This window comes from Sciurus carolinensis, chromosome 6 (assembly GCF_902686445.1).
Source record: "Sciurus carolinensis chromosome 6, mSciCar1.2, whole genome shotgun sequence".
In the NCBI taxonomy this organism is placed as follows: Eukaryota; Metazoa; Chordata; class Mammalia; order Rodentia; family Sciuridae; genus Sciurus; species Sciurus carolinensis.
The window spans coordinates 119,428,470-119,434,473 of record NC_062218.1 but is presented as its reverse complement, the minus strand read 5'-3'; the positions used below and the strand labels follow the sequence as shown (position 1 = coordinate 119,434,473).

Sequence of the window (6,004 nt, the reverse complement as noted above, 5' to 3'; positions counted from 1 at the left end):
TATAAAATTTAAAATTTCTGAAACAAAATAAAACATTCATAAAACTGTGTCAAATAAAATAGTAGATAAATACATGAAGCCAAAACTATTCAAAGGCAAGAACTTGATTTAAAATAGAGTGGGAGATGAAAATAACTATCTTCCCATCTTGGACACATCTAATTTGCAAAAATTGGTGAGGATATACAAGTATTGAATTACAGAAGTCAATAATCTTTAACACACATATACACACATGTGTGCATGGGTACATAACCTTATATCCCTTAAATGGAAAATAGGTATTTTTTCTTATGTTCATGAAGCATTTTTTTAAAAATATAATCGTTCTCTAGGCCATCTAGAAACTACACACATTAAAATGTGGAAAATTTTAATTCCTGATCATATCTGTCCAGAATCCAAAAAAATTATCAGAGGTTTTCAGTTCATTCGATATTGAAAAACAAGTCCCTAGATAATCTATTAATCAAAGAGGAAATCAATAAAACATTGCAAAATACCTTGAAGTCATTGGAAAGATATTTCATATTCACAACCTATGAGGTAGAATAAAAACTATGCTTAGAAAATATGCTGCACTTTATTCAGTATCCTCTGCAGCAGGCTTGGCCGTGCTCCAGCTAATTTTCCCTGAAGGAAAGCTCACCTCCTTATGTGCTTCAAGAATGGCTCTCCTTACCCTTGCGAAATGGGGTGGACGGGAATATTCAGTGACCACACTTTCAGAAGATGGTGCTGTGTTAGATCTCAAACAGTTTCTCAAGACCCTACATGTGTGCTGTCAGAAGTCAAAAGTTACTTGGACTCAAAGTTAAAGGAAAATCTGCAGAAAATAATATTAAGCTTGGAGCTCAAACTGAAACCTGATACTGAAATCATGAGGATGGGAACTCGTGAGGAGAGCTTGGAAGCTGTCTTAGGTCCATAATCACAATGATGATGTTGTCAAACTTTTATATTGAAGATGAAGTAGTCGAAGTAGAAAATAGGGAAGAAAACCTACTAAAAAAATTTCACAGTGTTAAATACAAAGTGGAAATACTGAATCCTTCCAGGGAAGGAAAAAAGCTTTTGGTATAGATGTTGAATATACATTATTTGACCACAGGTCTTATGCAGAGACTGTAGAATTAATGAGGCCATATCTTCAGGAATTTCTAACAACTGCATGTGATGATCATGACATTGTTATTGGTCTGCAACAAATATGTAGTGGATTGAAATGAAAATGAAAGATCTGGGAGTGAGTGCAAACACAAATTACAAGATTACCTTCATGTGGGACAGAGCAGCTGCGATAACTTAGGTGCATACTCCAAGGAGAGGATTAATAGATGTAAAGCCTCTTGGTGTTATATGGGGAAAGTTTTCCCAGTTTTGCAGCAAAAAGAACACCACCATGTTTAATGACCTAGGAAGAAATTTTCAAATGAACCCACCAAATGAACTAAAGATAAGACCTTTCATGAAAGGACACCTAAATCAAGACAAGGACAAAGAACTTTTAAATTTAACCCAGTACCTTGAGGAAATTGCAAAATTAGATGACTTTTTGAACCTAAATCACAAATATTGGGAAAGGAATCTCTCAAAGAAGGAAGGACAGTAGTTACTGGTAGTTATTGAAGATATTTAAGATCCATGAACTTTTTGCTTTAATGCTAGAAATCATTATGATAGTGCTGGACACTGAAGCAAATATCAGACTACTTATCCTTTGTTCTAGTTTTTTGTAAATTTAATTTTACAGTTTTTGAAGATCATAGCAATAGGCTAAAAATATTCATTCTCCCCTCATATGAATATACCATTACTCTTGAAAAATATTTTCTCCAGCATTGATTACTGAGATTTTTCCACTAAAAACTAAAAATAAAAAGAAAGGAAAAAAGAAAGAAAAAGACAAGTGAAGAAAAACTTACTGAACAGTGTCATTTTGTGACTTTGGAAACAGGTTATGTCTTGTGTTTTCATCTCATTGTGTTATCGATTGCCTAAATCTAGGGTTAGACCCACCTTGAAACTAGGGTTTTTCCTTTAATGACCAAAAAATTAAAAAAGAACCTAGTTTGTTATGATTAAAATTACCAGGAATTTTTTATTCCTTTGTCATAGACAAAATTTTTCTTCTATTCTCCACTAGTTACAGCTCTAAATTCTGAACTGTCACAGTTGGTCTATGTGTGTCAGTGTTAAGTAAAACTGGAGAACATCAATTGTGATACAGATATGTTCTAGTATGAGAACTAGAAAACATAAGCTGAATAATAAAATTAAGGAACAAGAGTGTTTCTTTTTGTTGCTAAGTAGGAGCACTTCTGCCTGAAACTGTTGTCATAAAAGCAGTTTAAGGCAATAAACTTTAAAATGGGATATATTACCTATTAGCTCTAAAAAGCATGAACAAAGTGTTTTCGTTCTGTTACAGCTCTATCTTGTCAAAGTGCTAACACTGTGCTTCAGCGAAACTATCTAGCCATAAGATTAAAAAATATATCATTTGTAATGCTTAAGCCTGCAGATATGTAATGTGACCACTGTTTCGTTGTTGACAGAATTGCTTCATACAGTTCTTGTATTTGGAGGAAATTGAGCCTTTTAAATAAACATGGTGTATATTGTTCTTTCAGCACTATTTCAATTATAAAAATAATAGATATCTTTTCTTTAAAAAAAGAAATTGTGCTGCACTTTATTCTTGGAATTAAAGAAAAAGGCTAAAAATGAAAAAAATAATTATACTGAATAAGAAGAAAAAATAGACAAAACCTTGATGAAATTTATAAAGATATTATATATTATTTCTGCTGAAATTAATGAAGCAGAAAATAAAATTAGTAGAAAATTTCAAAAACTGTTTTTTTGGAATGATGAATTAAATCATTAAATTTCTTGTTATTCCAACCATAAATGAGGTAAGGAAATATACACACACACACAAATGTGAGAAAGGAAAAAGGCACAGAAAAAATGGAATTAAAGTAATACTTGTGTCTAATACCTTTAAAAACTTTGAAGAAATGAATGCTTTTCTTATAAAACTTCAAATTACTAAAATTGAAAATCTCTAGATGTTGAAAACTTGAATAGATTAGTTAACATCACAACACTAGTCATTTTGAGTAGGTTACACAGAACTCTCAAGATGACAGGGCATACTACTTGAACAGCTCTGACTTTGGGAATTTAAAAATGGTCTGCTACAGCTGTCTGTCAGCAAATGAATAGCATATGCTTAACTGAAAATGTGAAAGCCACTAACTCAAGAATGCTAGGCTGAGCCTGTAGGTGTAGCTCTTCAAGAGAAATCCTATTGAAGTGATTAAACAAATGCAAATCTAAGTGCCAGTAGAAATACTGAGGCCATCATAATCCTTATCCATGTGTTTTACTTATATTTTTCTGAGATTAAGGGGCTATCCATCTCCTAGTACAAATCTACACTGGATTAACTTTAAAAGGACTTACTCCTATGCTTTTGGGAGGTGATTTTTATCACTCCATGAAACAAACTGACTTCTTAGTTTGCACTGGGTAGATAAAAGCTTATTAATATTTGTCTGCTTCATGCCCAGTATTTCAGCTCAATAAAGCTTTAGGTCATTCATTGAAAAGGATATAGTCTAAATCCTACTATTCATTAATGAAATGGAGTGATCAAGCATTGAATAGAAAATTTTAAACCTGTATTATTAGATTAGTACTATGTTCTAAAACCAAGAAACAACCAACTAAGAATCTAACTTGAATAAGTCATTCAGTGCCCTAACTCACAGAGCAGCCATTATAATAAGTAGTTCAACTCTAAAATTGAAGAAAGTAGGTGGTTTTTACTACCTATTTAATAATATAATATCAGGTAAGAAAACACATTTTACAAACAGATACTGCAAAAATTGCAGCTCACACATTCAGGGATATCAACAATTAACAGTATATGTTTTGGTTTATCTGTTCATTTCAATTTTTGTATACTTACTAATGTCTATTTTTGCTATTTGAATATATTCCATTTATCACAGGAATTCATACTTTCATATGCTAACCATTTGGCATTAATATTTTTTGTGACATGAACATCATAAAACATAAACCAAAGTAGTTACAAAGGGATAGGATGAAAATCAGTAATACCTGGTATTCCAGACCCTTTACTTGTTCACATATTTTCTTTGGAGATTACATTGCTTGAAGATTGTAGAAAAAATAGTTTCCCTTCTTGATAAAAGTTTTGAGACACTCATGAGAAGTAGTTTACTAGGCAAAAATGTCCCTGCAGAAATAAGCTATACAGATTTCCTAAGAACCATGCAGGTATACCTACTGACTTAATTAAACATGAACACCAAAAGAACCACCCTAAAATGATTATCTTACAAAACAATTTATATGTGTTTCTTTGGGAAATTTTCATTAGGTTAATTTTCATCATATTGTTACTCATTTGGGACTGAGAAATCTCTGTATCTTACATAAGATAAGAGAGGGTCAAACTCAGCAGAAAACAATTTGTATCTGCTATATCAATCTTTTTGTTTGTGATTGTTGGATACTTGAAATAGATGTAATTTGGGTTATGTTATAGGGTACATTTTGTGGTGACGGAGTCAGGTGTAAAGATCTTTTTATCTCCCAGTTTTGACTTACTGATAGGTTCAGTTCAAACTGGGATTTGTTAAAGTGCTACAGGCTGCAGTGTTTTTCAATAGGTCATTGAATATGAAGAATTGGGATTCAGAAAGGAGAACTTGTCTAGGTACATAGGTCAGACATTTCAGGCTTTGGTATAAAGGAGTCAGTGGAAGGGAAGGAATGGGATAAGAAGATTCTAGAAGATCCGTGTTTTAGTCAGTTTTTTCCCTACTGTGACTGAAAGACCTGACCACAACAACTGTAGAGGAGAAAAGGTTTATTTAGGGGCTCAAGGTTTCAGAGGTCTCAGCCCATAAATGGCTGGTTCCATTCCTCAGGGCTCAAGGTGAGGCAGGACAACATGGTGGAAGAGCGTGGTGAGGGAAGCAGCTCATATGGTGATCAGAAAGCAGAGAGAGAGACTCCACTTGCTATATGCCCCAATGCTACACCCCCAATTCCCCACCTCCTTCCACCACATCCCACCTCCCTTCAGTGCCACTCAATTAATCCCATCAGGTGATTAATTAACCAAATGCATTAGGGCTCTGGAAATTCAATAATTTCTTCTATGAACCTTTTTGTATTGTCTCACATGTGAACTTTTGGGGGACACCACATCAAAACCATAACAGTCTGAGCGCATATAATGGTGATATATTTCTTTTTACTTTTCTTCATTGTCTACAATGATCATGCTTTAATTAGAAAATAAAGTAGTATACATTTTAATTTTAAAACCTTTTATTCTAAAATACTAATTTATTTATTTATTTTTTAAATAGTGCTTCATAGATCTACATAAAGGTAAAATTTACTGTGGGCTATTTATATATGTACACAGAATAGCTTGGTCAAATTCATACCATGGTTATTCGCTTTCGAAGTTCTCCCTGCTCCCCTGCCCTCTCTATTCCCTTCCTCTACTCCACTCATCTCTCTTCTGTTGTGGTAGGACTCTGCCTTCTTTTTTCTTTATTTTGTTCTAGCTTCCACATATGAGATAAAACATCGGACCCTTGACTTTTTGAGTCTGTGTCATTTCACTTGGCATGATGTTCTCCGGATTCATCTATTTACCAGCAAATTCCATAATTTTATTTAAAAATAAAACTAAAAATAATGAGAAGAAAGACCAGTAGACTAGAGATAAGGAAACAGGGGGAAGGAGGAGGGGACAGAAAGGGGAAGTACTGGGGACTACTATATCCATGTTTATATGATTATGTCAAAATGAACCCCAAATTACGTATAACTACAATGCACTAATAAATAAAAAATATTATATTTAATTTAAATGCTCTAATTTTAAAGCAATTTTCAATGTTTATCACTGTGGTCTTTATTTTCCCACAGCTTATATCCTACT

The 6,004-nt window shown here is 33.2% G+C and overlaps 1 pseudogene; it reads left to right on the top strand.

Moving 5' to 3' along the window:
* The first annotated feature begins 668 nt into the window (after positions 1-668).
* On the top strand, positions 669-1,612 carry LOC124986248 (ubiquitin-like domain-containing CTD phosphatase 1; annotated as a pseudogene).
* Positions 1,613-6,004: the final 4,392 nt, after the last annotated feature.